We start from the raw sequence: 19945 nt of genomic DNA, 5'->3' as shown, positions 1-19945 counted from the left end.
CAAAAAATCATCTTCAAACATCTTCTTCACTCTTAAAGAAAAAAGTTCCTGAAAGATCAGATGTCCAAATTTGGTTTTGGGGAAAACTCTTGAGAAGTATGTACATACTTAACACAGAGTGAGTCATTGTGATAAGAAACACTCAGGATTGGAATTCAAGTACCAGTCTGTCCCATTCCATTGAGTGCTGATGATAAAAGAGGAACATATTAACAATACAGTGCAACAAGTGTTACTAATGACAAGCATGAACACAGAAGCATGAAGAGAAACAACAAACCTTACCTGGAAAAAGAGAGCAACAGCTTTACTGAGGAAGTAAGGCCAAGGTGAGAGAGGAACAGGGGCCATTTGAACAAACACAAAGGCATGAGTAAAGATCTGGCAAGAGAAAAGCAAATGGTGAACACCAGGGGCTGCAAGTGGCTTGCCAGGCTCAGGCTGAGAAGGGGTGATCCGGTCAGCCAAGGAAAACAGAAGCTGCTGTCCAAAAAAGCAAGCGATGCTGAAGAGTGAGCAAAGCAACTGCTGTGGGGATACAGAAAGGCACAGATTTGAGAAATGTTAAGGTGATAATATTTGCCCAGCTTAGGGATCGAGGATAGGAAGATAATAAAACCTCAAACTTCTGTGTTGGGTGAGAACACTGGTGTCTTGTTGAGATAACAAGAATAAAAGGTTTAGAGAAGATACCGAGTTTAGATTTAAGATATCCTTGTGACTTTAAACAAGACATTTAATACTTCAAATCCAGTTTCTCAGTTAACAAAATGGCTATTACATCTACTTCAATGATTCTGGTGAGAATTAAATAAAATAATGGAAGGAAAAAGAGTTATAAAATCATTGTCTGCTCACAATGACTCAGGAAGACTGCTAATACTACCCATTTTTCCTCTCTAAGTAGATATTCCCCCACCCTCACTGTCTGCCACAATTTAAATGGGCACAAGCAACTCTGCCAGAAACTACATTCTCCAGTAGTATTTACAACTACATATGTCACGGTTCTAAATATAAAGAATGAAATGCCAAAAAACCCTGAAGAATGTACCTTCTGGTTCTTTTACAGGTCCTAGAAGCTGAACCCAGATCCTAGTGGGTTAACCATGTTTTCTATCAACAAGCTACACTATCAGTTCTCCACTCCCTTTTCTTACAACCCAAAGCTTCAGGATCTCCACAACACAGGCCAACAAGAGGATATCCAAGAATCCCAGCGAGGCCTTCAACCAGACCAATGACTCTGTGCAATGAACACTTGCAAATAAAGATATATGGATAAAGGGGTTTATTGCGTGACTCACTGTGACACAGTGAACTTCCATGATGAGATTTTTAATTTCTTTCCTTTTTAAAATTATTTTTTTTAGTTTTTTTCTTTTCTTCCCTTTTTTTCACTTAAATTTTGTTTTATTTTGAGGGAGTGGATGGGCAAGAGGGCAGGTGCAAAGGGCTGGGGAAAAGAATGGGATCAAGATACATTACGTAAGGCGCTGGAGAGATGGCTCAGCGGTTAAGAGCATTGACTGCTCTTCCCAAGGACCCAGGTTCAATTCCCAGCACCCACATGGCAGCTCAACTGTCTGAAAATCCAGTTCCAGGGGCTCTGACACCTTCACACCAATGCACATAAAATAAAGTTAAATAAACCATAAAAAAATTAAAAAGATACATGACATAAAAGACATAAAATAAGAAGTAAAAAAATTAACATAAATTTAAAATGTTTTCTATTATTTTAACACTAATTTTAAAACAAGTTTGGAGGCCACAGAAAAGTCTCAGCAGTTTAGAGCTCTTTCAGAAAGCCGAAGTTTGGTTCCCACTACACAGGTCAGGAAGCTCACAACTGCCTGTAACTCAAGCTCCAGGGGCACCTAACCCTTACCCTTAAGTAGGTCTTATGTTTACTCTACCAGGAAACTTTTGCCTTGAACTTGAAAAAGAAAGGCACATAGGAATTGAACCCAGGTCCTCTGATAGAGCAAGCAGCTAGTATCCTTAACTGCTGAGCCATCTCTTTAGCCTGGCCCAGAGTTTTTAAAGGCTCATTCTTATCTTCAGTTAGCCTAAATGAAAGAACTGATTTTCCATATAAACAAGTATTATGATGTATTTCTAAGAAAACAGAAAGTGAGGCCAAGCGGAGGTGGCGCATGCCTTTAATCCCAGCACTTGGGAGGCAGAGATAAGTGGATCTCAGTGAGTTCGAGACCAGTCTGGTCTATAATTCGAGTTCCAGGACAGCCAGGACTGGGGGGGGGGGGGGGAGGCGGGAGACAGAGACAGAGAGTTGTGAAACTCTAGCCAACAACTGAAAAGTATGGTAGGACAAAAAAAATTATAGGATTTGGAGTCAGAAGTCCTGGAATTTAGGGTCCAGATTCTACACTCAGGTTTTGTGGTTTTGTACAATTACCTCATTTCACTTTTTCTTACCTACAAAATGGATAAAAAATAATAGGTAGAAAATACATTTCAAGAGCCAGCAAGATGGCTCAGCAAGGCAAGGTGTCTACCATCCCCCAATGACCTGAGTTCAGTCTCTGCAATTTGCATGATGGAAAGAAAACAGTCTCCTGCAAGTTGTTCTGACATTTAAATAAATTCTGTGACACATGGATTCACACAAACACACACACACACACAGAATAAATAATAATAAAAAAGTTAAATATAAAATTAGTAAGCATGGTGGCACAGGTCTGTAAGCTCAATACTTGTAAGACAGAGGCTTATAAATTGAAGACCAGCTTTAGCTACACAGCAAGCATCTATCACGGAAATTGCTTCTTTCCTTCCTTCCTCCCTCCCTTTTTTTCTTGATAAGGTCTTGCTATGTAACCCTGGCTCTCACTATGTATCATAAGCTAGTCTCTAATTCAGTCCAGTACTCCTGTCTCAGCACCCAAATACTGAGATTACAAGTTTATGCTGTCACACCTGTAATGGTCTGTCCTGTCCCTTTAAGAGACAAGCCATGCCCACCCCCTCCCCTGTCTGCTGAGGCAAGCTGATCTTCAGCTTACAGCCTGAGTCCCTTCCATTCTCTCTCTCTCTCTGCTCTTCTCCCCTTTCCCCATAACCCACTAAATAAATATCCAACTTCACTCTGCATGGTGTGCCCATCCTTCTATCTCCCCTCGTGGGACTCGCTGCCTCTTCGAGGTCTCTCACCTACCACACGGCTCCCTGCCTGGGACTCACTGCCCCTCGTGGTCCGCTGCAGCCACTCAGGGAACTGCGCTATCCCTGCCTGGGACTGGCTGTTCTCGGGACACTTGGGGACCTGCAGCATTTTATTTAAACTTCAACAACACCCATATTCATATAAATATAATTATAGGGTTAAGTATTTAGGCTCTAAAGTCAGATTGTTGCATAGACCTTCATTAACTGGAAGACTGAGCAAACTACTTTTTCTGAAACACAGGTTTCTAAAAAATGTGCATAATAAGAATTAAGACAAATATTTTATTTGGCACAATTCCTGGCAGAGAGCACAGTGTTAGCCAGCATCCTTGACTTGCTGCTGAATACAATAAATACAAAGATGAGCAAGAGGGCTAGAGAGATGGCTCAGTGGTTAAGAGCATTGCCTGCTCTTCCAAAGGTCCTGAGTTCAATTCCCAGCAACCACATGGTGGCTCACAACCATCTGTAATGGGGTTTAGTGCCCTCCTCTGGCCTGCAGGCATACACACAGACAGAATATTGTATGCATAATAAGTAAGTAAATAAATAAATATTAAAAAAATAGGCTTTAAAAAAAAAGATGAGCAAGAAAAAAATTGACTCTTTGAAGAAACAAGTTAGTAAAATGGAAAATCTTCACTTTGGGGGAATGGTGGGTTTTGCTGTTGTTGTTGAGACAGGGTCTTATCTTACTCCATAGCCCAGGTTTGCCCAGAGTTCAAATATATGGTCCACAATGCCTTCAGAGTCCCAGTGACCCTTTAGTCACAACACCGAAATGCTGAAATCATAGGCATAAAGAAAAAATTCTTTATGCCTATGAAGTCTACAAAAGGAAGTCTTATGCCAAGTCATAAGTCTACAAAAGGAAGACTTATGCCAAGTCATGGTGGCACATGCCTTTAGCCCCAGTATCCGGGAGGCAGAGGCAGGCAGATCTCTGTGAGTGTGAGGCCAGCCTGGTCTACACAGTGAGTTCTTGAACAGCTAGGGACCCTGTCTCAAAAAGCAAACAAAAAAGAGAGCAAAAGATACCAGTGTTGACTTCTGACCTCTATACACACATGCAGAAGTACATACACACACCCCTTATATACACACAAATTAAAACACTAAAACAAAGCAAACGAACAGAAAATAGCATTCTTGCTAGGTGTAGTGATCCCAACAGTCTAGCACTGAGAAGATAGGCAATTTAAGGCTACCCTTTGTAAAACTTTGTCTTAATAATAAAACAATAATGATGATGATGATGGGATGATAGATGGCTCAGCAAATAAAAAGTCTTTGTCAAGCAAGCCTGATAGTCACAGTGGAAGGGAAGAGCCAACTACCGAAAGTTGTCCTCTGACCTGCACAGTGTACTTTATCAAGTACATGGCTGGACTCATACACACTTCATATAATAATAATAATACATTTTAGATCTTAAAAATAAAAAAGAGCTCTGGGCTGTGGTGGCACACACCTTTTATCCCAATACTTGGGAGGCAAAAGCAGGTGGATTTCTGTGAGCTCATGGCCAGCCTGCTTTACAAAGTGAGTTCCAGGACGACCAGAGCTGTTACACAGAGAAACTGTAATGGTCTGACGCATCCTTTAAGAGACAAGCCCGCCCACTCCTCCCCTCTTCTGGCGAGGCGAGGGATCTTCCAGCTCTCTTTTTCCTCTCTCCCTAAGAGGTAGCTTCTCCTCTCCTCTCCCCCACTCCTCCCTTTCCTTCTCCCTCTGCCTCTCTCTCTGCTCTTCCCCTTTCTCCCCACCCCCCTTTCCCTTCCATAACCAACAAAATAAAAGCCCACTTTCTCTGCATCGCGTGCCTATCCGTCTCTGTCTCTCACCTGCCAGAGACCCCCTGAGGCCTCGGGTGGTGGGACCAGCTGGTTTCCCACCCACCACTGCCCTAACCCACCCTCAGTGGCCCGCTGCCGCCTGTCGGGAAACTATGCTGTTTTACCATTACAGAAACCCTATACCGAAAAACCAAAATATTATTAAAATGAAATAATAAAAAAGAACAGGTGCATAATTCTGGTGATAGGTGTTATGAATGTTTCCTAATGTGAACTCCCTGCCGACACAAAATTCCCAATCAATCCAAATCAAAACAAGACAAATTAAGAAATATCCAGGTTTAATGGGAGTTCTGCACTCTTGAGTGGCCACGAACACGACCACCGGGAGGAAGATAAAGGGAGACCACGTGTTCATCTTTTGGGAGCTCATTTAAATACCCTGGGGGTGGGGTCAGGACCTGGCCTGCTGGGATTTGGAGTCCAGATCAGGCCTGGGGGCTGGGGTAGATGCGAAGGGCTGGAGCCTATGTTCCCAACTTGACAATAGGTACTAGTTCATGTATATTACTAATCCAACTGCTGTATTATCTAAGAGTTGATTAGAAACTTGAATGTATTTTCTTGAATGTATGTCTTATACTTTAACTGAAAATCTAGCATGAATGTTCAAATTGGTAAACAGCCTGTCACTAATTAGCTGTAATATTTTAATTTAGTTACTTCTCTGAATTAAATTCCTCTTTTCTTTTTCAAGGTTTTTGCATAGGTAAAATGGAAACAATACCTACTACCTCTCTCGGGATTCTCATTAAAATTTAGAGATAATAAGTAAACCACCTAGGACAATGTCTACCACATGATAGCTCTAATCATCTCTTGCCCTCTGTGGATTTTCTCAGTCAAAATACACAGCCAAAAATTTAAAGCACAAACATATGATACTCTAAATACAATAGGCTGTTTGGTATTACGGAAAATAGATATTTAGGTGATTTAAATTTTTAGTATCTATCAGATATTCTGGCTTGGGGAGAGGTGGTAATTTGTATAATCAAAATGAACCTGCCTTGAATCCCTGAGCAAAACCTCATCCCTCTTCAGGAGATCCCAGATACCTAGTAACCACCTGCCAGTCTCAAACTAAAGAAAATTGGCTCTGATTTGGGCTAATTACTCAAGCAGACTGAACAATCTGGAATAAAGGGAATTGTCAGCTAGAATGTTAGTGAAATTATCCACAACAGGAGACCAGAGAATCCAAATACCATCAGGCAGTTATTTCCATGAGAATAAAATCACAATTTATGAGCCCTGCAAATTATACCATTATTAAAACAAACACCCCATTGAGGCTGCAGCTACCAGATAAATGGCTTTGTTGTCCCTATTGTTTCACCCACTGCCACAAAGAGGTGCAAACCAAACGAGCTGTTACCAGAGCAGTCATTTCTAGGAAATGACAATGCAGACCCCATCTTAAAGCTGCTTTGTGCTGGGGTACACACTCTAGAGGGAAAGGGGAAATGAAGAACCAATTACTCCTCACCTGCCACCAAACTCAAAAATCCAAGACTTGATATGCAAAACTCACCAGTTTTCCCCTGCTTTGTTTTCTCTCTCAACAAGCAGTTCCTGGGCTTGCCCAGGAAGAAGAATCTGATTGAGTAAATCATTCTATTCACTAGGAAACCTTTACAATCCTCCAGCCCAAATAAACACAGAAGAGACAAGAAAATGGCCCCTGGTTTCCTTGGCTCCCGACAATACAAAGTACCTCAAGCTAGTGCAGTGAGAACTAATGAGAAAATACAAAAGCATGGCAGAGGCCTTCCCATTAGTATAAAGAAAGACAGATCCTTTTATAGTGCTAGCATCACATACCTCAGACTGTATCTTCAGACTTAAATAAATGACCTGAGACGACATCATGGGAAAGGCAAGGCAGATGTAATTCACTGAACACCAATCACCCATGGTGAAAATGGAAGGAATGAAACTAGCACTGCTGTATGCCAACCACTGCACACAGCATCCCTAGTTCTCACAACCCTGAGACAGAACGTAGACATCTTACTGGCAGGTTAAGAATTTAGGACTCAAGAGAAATAAAGTCATTTGCCCAAAGTCACAGAGCTTCTAAAACTAAGATCTGAGTTAAAGGTTCTCTGATTTTAAAATTATAAACATTCTTCTGAATTTTTGCTTTCTTTATCCTACCTCTTAGTGGTACCTAATAAAGTACTTTTTAAAACATAATTCTGAGCTACCAAACCTAAATTCTACCTGAATCTTTCATGAAGTCCTAGCACTACAAAGCAGTCATGAGGGATGTAGAACTAGTAAACGTAAAGTTCACTTTCTAAAACCAATTTATAGAGTGAGTGATGGTCATAGACTTTATCCTTTACTCGGGGCAGAATGGAAACTAAACAGAACTCCTGGACTACAAGCTCACTGCTTATGCAACTTCAACATAATGCCAAATTCATATCTAGGCATAAACACTTAAATATCTGATTGGAGTTCTTGCTTATTTATGAAGAACATCTTTTCTGAACTAACGGCATGCAGAGCACTGGGCATGGAGGCGCACCAAAAATCCCACAGGGCCTCAAGCTATCTAATCTAAACTCTCCTGTTTCAAGAACACTAGAAGTTGGTTCAAAGGACAGCATGAGCTCGAGACAGAGTCCTAAAATCCTCAGCCCACCAAATGAAAAAACAAAATGGTAATACTGGATCCTGGGGCTGGAGAGTCTCCTAGATGTTGAGCACCATGCTAGTTCTCAGTGTACATGCTCCCCGATATTTCTCATGGTCTTTTAAGCAGGGGGTAGCATCCTCATTTTACAAGTAAACTAAGGCTGAATGCTCGCTGATATGACCTCAAAACCACTGTTAAATCTGTGGTTTTAGAAAATGAAAACACATCAGCATATGCCATATTTTGTTGCTACTCAGAGGAGACCTGCCCTTTTCCTACAGAAACAGAGGAGTGGATTGCGGGGTGGGAACAGAAGGGAGGGTGAAGGATGTAAAATTAATGAAAAGAAAAGGAAAGGAAAAGAAAGAGAGAGAGAGAGAGAGAGAGAGAGAGAGAGAGAAACACATCAGCAGCTGCTTGAGTTGGGGGCCGAACAAAGCAGAATGATTTTAAAGACCCATCAGGAAACTTATAGACGAGACAAGAATGCTCACCATCAGAATTGTAGTGATGGTTTAATGGCTATGACCAAGTAGCAAAACTTAGCAAACTACATAAAATTTTTCTCATTTCTTGTATATCAGTTTTACCTCAGTGAAGCCGTTTAAAGGAAAATGCACTCTCACACACGCCATGAGTACACACATGATGGAGGAGGGTCATATGTCTATATGTTACTTTCATTGGTTAATAAAGAAACTGCCTTGGCCCTTTGATAGGACAGAAAATTAGGTAGGCGGAGTAAACAGAACAGAATGCTGGGAAGAAGGGAAGTTAGGCAGACGCTATAGCTCTCCTCTTCAAGATGGACTCAGGTTAAGATCCTTCCCGGTAAACACCACCTCGTGGTGCTAGACAGAATATTAGAAATGGGTTAATCAAGATGTGAGAGAATTAGCCAATAAGAGACTAGAGCTAATGGGCCAAGCAGTGTTTAAAAGAATACAGTTTCCGTGTAATTATTTTGGGTAAAGCTAGCCGGTGGCCGGGAGCCCTCTCAGGCGGGAAGCGGCCTGCAGCTCCATCTACACACACACACACACACACAATCACACCACATTTGTTTTTTTACTAACCACTGACCATCATAGTATCAACATTTAAATTTCTCTGATCACACATATGCCAAACAAAAGAACTATTTGCTTGACCATTTTTAAAAATATTTATTTATTATGTATACAATATTCAATCTGTGTGTGTTTACAGACCAGAAGAGGACAGCAGACCTCATTACAGATGGTTGTGAGCCACCATGTGGTTGCCGGGAATTGAACTCATGACCTTTGGAAGAGCAGTCAGTGCTCTTAACCACTGAGCCATCTCTCCAGCCCCTCCTTGACCATTTTAGTTTCTAGTTTATATTAATAAGACATCACTGAAAGGGTGTTTTTGTTTGTTTGTTTTTTAATTCAAGACAGGGTTTCTCTGTAGCTTTGGAGCCTGTCCTGGAACTAGCTCTTGTAGACCAGGCTTGAACTCACAGAGATCCGCCTGCCTCTGCCTCCTGAGTGCTGGAATTAAAGGTGTGTGCCACCACTGATGGGCTGAAAGTTTTAAATGCTTATGAACAACAAATATTTTTGTAAACAATAGCATTTTGGAATACAATTTCATATAAACGTAATGTTAATTATAAAATGTGACTTGGTAAAAGAATAAAGTGAAGGGTTTTTTTTTATATCACATAAACTTGAAAATGAATTCTACACTTAATTCCTACTAGAAGGGTTAGTAAGGTTTCGAAATGTGTCCAGTTCCTCAAAGTCAAAGTGAGCAAAATCAATGTCTATAATCCTAACTCTCAAAAGACGGGAGCAGCAGATCTCTATGGGTTTGAGGCCAGCTTAGTCTATAAAGCGTCAACCTTTAAAAAAAATCAAAGTGAGAGTGATAATAAACAGGCTATCAGTTTGAGTTCTGTCTGCATATGTAACTGGTACTATTAACATTTCTTACAAGTTTGGAAGCTGGAAAGTCCAAAAACAAGGTGCCAGGAGATGCAATGTCTGGTGAGAACTTGCTTCCTGTCATCTCTTTGCACCTCACACAGTTGAGAACAGAGAGAGCGGCGTGCTCCTAGTACGTCATCTTATAAAGACACTAACCCCATCATGAGCATTCTACAATCAAGATCTAATCATGTACCAAATTCCATCACATTGGGGATTAGAGCTTCGGTATGTGAGTTTGAAGGAAACACTAACAGTTAATGGAACTATGATTTACAGAAAATCATGTCCTGTACCAAGCATTACTTCATTTCATTTAATCTTCACAATAGCTACATATCACTATATCCTCATCTAATAAACAGAAAGTTATAAAAAGATTAAATCATTTTGAATATCACACGTCAAGAAAACCCAACAAAAGGAATTTAAACTAACTTGCAAAATTATTCTGATGAATAAACTTAAATGACATAAAAATACTATCAGTGTCAGTATCAAATAAATGATCATTTTTATTCCCCTGACCCTCCCGCCCCATGCTGAGAATCAAACACAGGTCCTAGTGTTCTATCCCTGAGATACTACAATCCACATGTGATAGGTATCACTCTGCAGCCCCGACTAGCTCAAACTCATTGTCAATCTTCTTGCCTCAGCTCTCGAAGTACTGGGATTATAGACATGAAGCACCATTCCTAGTAGCCTCAATTATTTAAACCAAGTTTCTCTAAAGAAATCTATTGTAACAAAAGAAAAAGTTACTATTCAATAAATTAATTTTTTAAATTTTTATTTAGTTACAGACAGTTGTGAGCTGCCACGTGGGTGCTGGGAATTGAACCTGGGTCCTCTGGAAGAGCACTCAGTGTTCTTAACTGTTGAGCCATCTCTCCAGCCCTCAATAAATTAAATTTTTAACTGGTTAAGATTAATAGTATAGATTAACTATTAAGATATAACTTAACTATTAAGATTAATAGTTAAGAATAAGGTAAGTCTTTACTTTATTCACCCCTAGTTCCTAGAACTATTATGGAATTCAGGGATGTAAAATGTCCAGTGGTGGTAGGAACAAAAGCTGTATCACTTGTATGCAGGTAGAACTCAGAACCCCACTTCTTCTGATGTCTAATGAACTGAAGACTAACAGCTGCACAAGGATTCTACAGGCCTTCTCTAGACGGTATCTTTATTGATTGAGAAGCTACTGGTTCTCAGCCTCTTCAGTGTGAAAACAGTCACTGCTGGACTGCCCAGAGCAGATCATGTAACCCAATGTATTCAACTGTTTCTGTTCCTCAACCTTCTTACTGCTGCAACCCTTAAATAAAGTCTCTCATGTGTGGTGACCCCCAACCATAAAATTATTTGTGTTGTTACTACATAACTGTAATTTTGTTACTATTATGAATCTTTCTGAAATATAGAATATCTAATACACAACCCCCAAAGGTAAAGAACTGCTACTCTCAAGAATCTTAATATACTTCATAAGAAAGAAGCCTGGGAGGGCAGTGGTGGTACACACCTTTAATCCTAGCACTTGAGGGGCAGAGGCAGGTGGATCTCAGTGAGTATGAGGCCAGCCTGGTCTACAAAAAGAGTTCTAGGACAGCTAGGACTGTTACACAGAGAAACCCTGTCTTGAAACCCATCTCCCCCCGAAAAAAGAAGAAAGAAATAAGCCTGGAAATACACTAAATAAAAGCAAGTCAGTTTAGATTGAGGAAATGAAAGCAACTGTAAAAACACACACAAATAAAACAAAAACAACAGAACTATTAGTTTCACTATTCTGTCTCAATTATTTTGTTTCTGATGAAACCACAAAGATTATTAATTTGCTAAATCTCAAATGTCAATCCTTAACCACATATCTTTTTTCATTCAGTGTGATAAGACACACATATAAAGTGTTTTTGCTATGCAACAAAGTACAAGAACTGATTCAAAAGCTCTAAAACATCCTTGCAATGAGGTTGTAAGTTGAACTACTTTTTTTCGTAAAACTCCATTTTCAATTGAACAAACAAGTGGCAGGATGCAGCACAAATTCTAATTGGTCTTAATAATAAAAACCCAGAGCCAGGTATGAGTGCAAATGCTGAAATATCAGAGAGACAAAGGAGCAGCCACAGCCAACTCTCACCTTGCTAACTCCTCAGCCAAAAAAGGGCTGAGCTCCTATCTCCTCCCACCTTATATTCTGCCCAGCCATATTAGTTCCTGTCTGTCTGTATAGACCTCCGGACCTCTATGGTTAACTAGAGGCTAGCTCCGCCCTCTGATCTTCAGGCAAGCTTTATTTGTTAGAGCAAAAACAAAATAACACCACAGCAGGCAAACCCTAATCATTCAGACTTAGATGTTTGCAGACACTTTTCCAAAAATGAACAATGCAAGACTGTTACTCAAGAAAACAACAGTTAGTATTTGTTGTCCATAATAAATTTGTAACTTTCAAAAGAAAATAAGACAAGATGTGTTGCTGGCGATGGCAGCACATGCTTTTACTCCTAGGACTTGGGGAAACAGAGGCAGGCAGGTCTCTGTGAATCTGAGGCCAGGTTGATCTTCAAGACTACGGAGAAATCCTGTCTTGCAAAACCAAAACCAAACAAACAAAAATGAAAATGAAAATGAAAGAAAGAAAAAGAAAATGAAAATGAAAGAAAGAAAAAAAAAGAAAGGAAAAAAGATTTGTCTGAGGGAATCAGTAGTAATATTACTAATGCAATCTTTTTTACATTATATAGGCGAAAACACTGACCTTTTTAGACGATCACTCAGAGCCCCAGACTGAGTTGTGTAACTCCCTCTTTATAGATGCTGAAGCCCAATAAGATGGCAGTTAGATTGGAAATTGGAGGCGTTGGGGACATTAGGTTTAGATTATTTTTTTATTTATTTAACGTTTCTTTTTTTATGTGTATTTGTGTGAAGGTGTCAGATCCCCTGGAATTGGATTTTTTAGACAGTTGTGAGCTGCCATGTGGGTGCTGGGAATTGAACCTGGGTCCTCTGGAAGGTTCTCTTAACCGCTGAGCCGTCTCTCCAGGCCCCGGTTTAGGTTATTTATAATGAGATTTAGATGACATTTAGTTTACACAAATGACGAAATCAGCACTCTTGTTAAAAAGAGACACCCGAGAAAAGGTCACGCCTATAATCCCAGCACCTGAGAGGCAGAGGCAGGAGGATCAGCAAGTTTGAAGACAAACTAGATCTCATGAATCCCTGCCTCAATCAATCAATAATAAATAAATAAATAAATGCACAAATAAAAAAGAGACGTACAAGATGGATTAGGAGGTAAAGGTGCTTGCTGTCAAGCCTGACAACCTGAGTTTGACTCTGGGAATATACATGTTAGGAGAAAAACACCTCACCAAAATTATACTCTGACCTTCACAATGAGTTCAGTACACACACACACACACACACACACACACACACACTTAAAAGAAAAAGGACAGACTGGATAGATAATGATGGTTCATGCCTTAATCCAAGCAATCAAGAAACAGAGGCAGATGGATCTCTGTGAGTTCTAAGTCAGGCAAGCTGGAACAAAATCAAGTACTGTCTTAAAAATAAAAGAAAAGGAAAGAAAGAAAGAAAGAAAGAAAGAAGAAAAAGATACAAGAAAACTTTACTATGTTCTCATGAAAGCAATCATACTACCTCATATGTGATGACACAGCCAGAAGCAGTCATCTATTAGCTAAGAAAACCCTCATCAAATACTCACCTAAGCCAGGCGGTGGTGCACACACCTTCAGTCCCAGTACTCAGGAGGCAGAGACAAGAGGATCTCTGTAGTTCGAGGCCAGACTTGTCTACTACACAGAGAAACCCTGTCTTGAAAAACCAAAACATAAAAAATTAAAAAAGGAAGGAAGGAAAGGAAGGAAAGAAAAAGAGAGAGAAACTACAGTTTCTGTACAGTATCAAAATATTTACAACAACTATTTAATAAATATATTAAAAAGTATTTCTGGGGCTGTTTGCTCACTTGTTTGCCTGTTTTCGATACAGGGTCTTCTGTGTAGTTCAAACTAAACCTTTCAAGTACTGGGGTTACAGCACTCCCTCCTTTCCTAACGCACATAACCACGGGAAGCTGAATTTTCTTTATATACTCCACAAAGAGTAAGCCATGGCAATTGATTGAATTCAGAAGCACACAAGAATACAGACAAATATCTAAAAGATTAGAAAAAAATGTGTTTTTTACTTTTTAAACAGGCTCCAACTTGCTATGAAACCAAGGACAAACTTGAACTCATCTTTCTGCCTCTACTTTCCAAATCCTGGAATTACAGTTGTGTGCCTGATATCAAGCACAACCTCTTTTCAGTTTATGGTTTTACATAAATATGCACTCACTGCTATAGTTTAAGTATTTGTGTCCTTCAAAATTCCCGATGACTTAACCCCTTTTTTATATATGTGAAGAGGCAGGGGTTCTGGGAGGGTGATGAAGTCATGAGGCTTGCACTCTTGTAAACGGGCAGTTCTAGTGGTATAAAAGGAGCCTCCTATACCTAGTTCTTTTGGCTCGTCAACCCTAGGAAGACACAGCTTTGGTCCCTTCCAGAGGACACAACAACAACGAATCATCTTAAAAACAAAGAAAAGAGTCCTTTCCAGAAGCCAAATCTGCTGGCAACATGATCTTAGACTTCCTACCCTCAAGAATTCTGAGACACCCTGGATTCAGCAACAACAACAACAAAAAATTAACTTTTTGAGCTGGATATGGTGATACATGTATACAATCTCAACAGTTAAGAGATAGAAAATATTAAGTAACAAAAGGACAGTCTCAAGAAACAATTCAAAAGTAAAATAAAAACATCAGTAAGGGTCTGGAGAGATGGCTCAGTGGTTAAGAGCATTTGACTTGTTCTTCCAAAGGTCCTGAGTTCAATTCCCAGCAATCACATGGTGGCTCACAACCATTCATAATGAAATCTGGTGCCCCCTTCTGGCCTGCAAGTGTACATGCAGACAGAAGACTGTGTACATTATAAATGAATAAATCTTTAAAAAAAATCAGTAACAATAATAGCTACTATATTAAATGGAAACTGTGTCTATTTAATTCATGTATCAACCCAACAATAAGTATTAATACCCTCTTCAATGTGTACAAATAGTCCTCACTCTATTACTTTTTGTAATTATTACAAAAAAAGAGCTATATTTGTCTGAATAATGGCAAACAAACAACATATATCTCCCACTTCAAAAAATCCTTAATTCATTTTTAGCTCTCAATAACACTTAATGTGGCACTGGGTCCCAAAAATTCACTAGGAAGAAATCCCGTAGTCCTTTTCTTTCTTTTTCTTTTTCCTTTCTTTTGGTTTTTCGAGACAGGGTTTCTCTGTGTAACAGTCTTGACTATCCTGGAACTCTCTTTGTAGACCAGGCTGGCCTCGAACTCACTGAGATCTGCCTGCCTCTGCCTTCCAAGTGCTGGTATTAAAGGTGTGTGTCACCATGCCTGGCTCAACTTAATATTCTAAATGTGGATTTGTGTTAAATACACCTTTATGTATTACATATGAGCCATTTCATAATTTAAAAAGATATGGCCAGGTTGGTGAATCAGAATTCTAGAAAATAACTCATTCTCTGTCACTTATTGCCCTTAAACAAAGCATTTTATTACTTTTAACAGCATAGCTGCTATTTGCTAGATTATGAAGCTAACCGCTCTTTTTTTGATATTTTTATGAACTGCTTAAAGTAACTAAACTATAAACATACAAACTGTAGATAAATCATGATTTCAAAATAATATAACTTATTTATAACTAATAACTTCTTTCTAAACAAAAGAATGTCATAACACTAAGAAGTAAGTCAGCAGCAGGTGAACATTCACTGTTCTAGCTTCTGCCCATCTCTCCAAGATAATGAAAACTAATATTGTTTTACCATGCACTACATAACACATTGTGTTAAATGCTTTCTTATTCTATTTAACCCACAAAACAAACTTAATGAGGTTAATTTTATTTCCTCACTTTACAGATAATCTCGTTGTGCCCAAGGTCACATCCAGCAGCAGTGAGCTTCAGAATCCACACGTCAGCCACCACATTCATTTTGCCTCACTTCTTTTTTTTTTTTTTTTTTTTTTTTGAGACAGGGTTTCTCTGTAGCTTTGGAGCCTGTCCTGGCACTAGCTCTTGTAGACCAGGCTGGCCTCGAACTCAAAGAGATCCGCCTGCCTCTGCCTCCCAAGTGCTGGGATTAAAGGCGTGCGCCACCACAGCATGGCCTTTTGCCTCACTTCTAAACTGAAAACAGTCTGTCCTTCCCATGACAACGAAAGCTCCCTGACTCCATCTCCCCTCGCACTAAGCAGGCATCATATAAATAGTGGACATACATTTTATATATACACAAGGTATTTAAGACATGAACTCGTCTGTCCCCTTCGACAGCCTTTGTGAAGTATGAATGTTTTGTTTTGACATTTTACCACAGTTAAACACACAATTCAAAAGATTTTCAATGTATTCACAGTATTGTGCAATAATCACCACTAAATATAAAAAGGGTTTTATGACTTTACTGAAATCAGTCCCCTTTCAAAGACTGAAATCAAAACTGGGATTTGAAGTGAAAACCCTTGACTCCTAAATTCATGGGCTCTTCATTTTCGCCAGACTCCTGTCTACCAATCCCTCCACCTGTTCTCTACTTTCCCTGTTGTCTGCCTCACTACTGCACAGGTAACCATGACTATAGGGAAAATAAATCCACCAACACAATTCTCCCAGGTGACTACTTTTCATTCTGAGCTTTAGAAACTAGGGCTTTAACATGAATAGCCAGTCCGTCAGCAAATTCACAAAAGCAATGTCTGGACCCCAGAATAAAATTATGAGGAGAAATGCCCTCACCGGTTAGATTACATTCTTACTGCTTAAGCTTGGGTTTTTTTGTTTTGTTGTTGCTGTTGTTTTATTAGGATACAGAAAGCATCCAAAAACCAAAAACAAGAATAAACAACAAAAACCCCCACAATTCCAAGGATGTCTACCCCTCCATCACTCCATCTATGAGGGGAGGCAAATTTTGACTCTATATGGGCATTTTATGTGTTCGATTATGAAACCCAAGGAAAACGGTTTGTTTTGTAGCTAAAAATTTTTTAACAACAAAAAAAATTGTATTGGTATCAATTTTATCTTCTTTTCATTTCTCCTCATTTTTTCTCTAATCAACAACCACTTCAAGTTTAACATATCATAGTTAGTGCACATAAATCCAGAAAGCTGTTTCCCTAAAGATGTCCCCTCTCTTTATACTCCCCCACCTTCCATCATCAGCATTCTACCACAAGAATAAACTTGTCTCAAGTTTTAAATCAAATTTCTGATTAAATAGATGGAGTTATTGTTTTTGTAGTTACTGCAACATGCCTACATCAACATCATCCTCTTAAAAATAAAATATGGCTGTATATACTTCATTTATCCACACCTGACAGAATTCTGATTAGTTGAATTCCTTTAGAAGAAAATTCAATCTACAGAAACAATCCAATTATTTTAAATCTTATCAAGTAATGTCAAAAGAGAATCAAATGAACAACCCCGTCAGTACAAAATGAATATTTATTACATTTCTCTATTTCCTGTCTTCTCTGTGTTTACATAAAGTGGTAATGCCAAGACTCATGTCAGGATTATTAGTCTGCAATACAATGATGGGCCTAATTGCCTTGCAAACAAGGACACCAATAAATGGAGTCATCAAGCAATCGATTTTATTGGGGGGAAGAGGGGCTTACTAACTTCTTTCTACATACGTGCACCTTGTCTGCCTAGAAAATAAAGTCAGTTTTCCTATCTTTCAATATCATTAACCGGTTCTCAAGCAAGAATGCACCCTCAACAGCCTCAAGTTCATCAAAGTCCGTCTAAATGACAAATCCCAGAACCAGCTTTCAGTGTACCGGGGGAGGTGGTAAAGGAGGGGCAGGCAGTTTCACCTTCCCCACCTTTACTCCGAGAGTGGGTTCCCCCAACCCCCAAGTTTCTCTTTATGACATAGAAATGGAAAGACAATCCCCTCCATTAATTCTACCTTAAATGAAGGTTCTCTCAAAACCTTACCCTTGGGCTGTTATTTCCAGACAATACCAACATAAACCCAACAAAAAGGTCAAACTGACAGCATAAGATCCCTCAGGAGACTCTTTAATGTACCTCCTTCTCTGTCCGTTTTGGAAGACCTTCTAATGACCTTAGTATTATTGTCTCTCACCAAAGCAACCGTGCTCTTTACCACGTTAAAGTGGTCTAGCTCCTATACCTCTGGTCGTCTTAGAGGACATCCTTTCCTACATAAGCCAGTCCACTCCTTCCCAGCACTGCTCACCGCCCCTCTGCATCCTCTCTGTCCCTACGGTTCCCACAATACTGGCTCTCCCACGTCTTAAATTCACCCTCTGCCACCACACCGCAGGTAACCAGCTCATCAGACTGGAAATCCTGCAAAACTGGCAGAGACATTCTCTTTAAGACACCATCCCCTAAGCTTGCTCACCCCCTTCCACTATTCTTTCAGGGAGTCCAGCTGAGTAGGTAGTCTCATACCCTCTGCCTCCAACTCATGCCCAGGGGAGCCACCTTGCTTCCTCCAGTGACTCTAAACTCACCCTAAATCCTTTTTCACTGTGCGCATCCCCAATTTCAATCGCTGCCTTCCTGTTTGGGGCCCAACGTACAATTTACTCCCTCCTGTCAGTTTACCACCCGTCTCCTGTAGTTGGAAGTCTCGCCCCTCCCAGCCCATATTCCAACCTCCAGCAGCCGACCCCCAGAAAACCCCAAATTCTACCGCTTCTGTTCTCTCCAAACTCAAGCTATTTCCTTAAGTATCCACAAATTCTACCATCCCCGGAAGCCCACCTCAAGCTTAAGTCTCAACCCATGGCAAACCCCTCATCCCCAGCTGCTACCATCTCCATCAGCCTTCCCCAGGTCTACCCCAAATCCCACCTTCCAAAATTAGCACTCCGCGGAGTCCTAGCCAACATTTATATCCCACTCCGCATTGAAAAGATCTCCTTAGCCCCCACCCCAGCTCTGACCCCGAGCTGTCAACTGCTTCAGGCCAACCCCAAATCATCACCTTCATTCAGTCCCCTCCCCCATTAAGAGACACCCCTCCCCTCCAGTCTCACCTTCCAGCTCGCCCCAAAGACAATCCCAAATTCCACCTCGGTACCCCACACACACCATGCTCCCGTCCCCGGTCTGGGAACCCCTTCTCCATGTAAAGTCGCCCTCCTCCCCCGCTACGCTCCCTTGACCTGCTGGGGTCCCACCCTCACCCAACCCCCAGCCCGCGCTCGGACAAGTCTCCCCACCAGCCCGCCGTTCCATCGCCACTTCAGTCCCCTCCCCCCAAGGCCGGCGTGGGAGCCCCACGGCCCCCACCCTCATTCTCGCCGGCGCCACCAGCCCAAGCTCCACAGGAGCGGGCCAGGGGTGCGGGGGGGTCTCCTCACCGGCGAGCTGCGACAAGCGAAAACCGCGGCGGCGGCTGAGGCGACGGTGCCCTTGTCTTCTCCGGAGGCTACCGCGGCGACGCTCTCGTTCCCTCGTCCGTGTCCAGGAGGGTGGTGGATGGCGCGCAGGGACGGGAGCCTCCTCCTCCTTCTCAGCTACTCGGCTCTGAATCCGCTGCAGTAGCCGCGGAGAAACCCGACGGTGGGGGAAGGGGACGCTCGGCTGCAGGCGAGAGAGGAGGAGGCTGAGGGAGGGGGCGGGGGACCGCTGAGAAGGGCGGGGGAGGAGGAGCCCGCACGCCGTCCCGACACGTCCCACAGCCTCAGAGCTGCTGGACTACAACTCCCGGCATGCTCTGCTGCGGCCCTGCGCAGCCTGAATCTTCCAACCGCGCGGCGGCCCTGGGGCCGCACCCTCTTGGGTCACAGACAATGGAATGAAGCCGATGGTCCACGGGAGACTTTTGTAAACTCAAAGAACGCTTGAGAGGGAAGTCGGATATTTCTTCAGCCTCATCTCCATGAAGCAAAAACTCTCTGTGTCTCCAACCTACACAAGCACTCGCTTCCGCCTGAGGGACTACACCTCCCAGCATGCCTCACACAGCTGCCCTGCCTCTCCTTCCGAACCCCTCTCAGACCCGGTACTACAGTTCCCAGGAGTGTAGTCCTTGCGAAATGCTGGGACGTGTAGTTCTCAGTCCTTCCTCCATGTTAAGAAAAAGAAGTGAAAGAGAGGAAAGGGGGAAGG

At 41.4% G+C, this 19945-nt stretch overlaps 1 protein-coding gene across 3 annotated transcripts in view; it reads right to left on the bottom strand.

Moving 5' to 3' along the window:
- Fam168a (family with sequence similarity 168 member A) overlaps positions 1-19446 on the bottom strand; it is a 128655-nt gene extending 109209 nt beyond the window's left edge. For 2 of the 3 annotated variants that reach the window (XM_041676317.1, XM_041676318.1), the window contains exon 1: positions 19195-19446. The gene's annotated coding sequence lies outside the window, so the exon portion shown is untranslated. The remainder of the gene's footprint in view (positions 1-19194) is intronic. The other variant, XM_041676316.1, reaches the window with a different exon arrangement.
- Between the last annotated feature and the right edge of the window lie 499 nt (positions 19447-19945).

The sequence above is a fragment of the Microtus oregoni genome, unplaced genomic scaffold (genome assembly GCF_018167655.1).
Source record: "Microtus oregoni isolate MIOR12 unplaced genomic scaffold, Mior012 000027F_ref0000203, whole genome shotgun sequence".
NCBI lineage: Eukaryota > Metazoa > Chordata > Mammalia > Rodentia > Cricetidae > Microtus > Microtus oregoni.
This window is presented reverse-complemented; position numbering and strand designations above follow the sequence as displayed.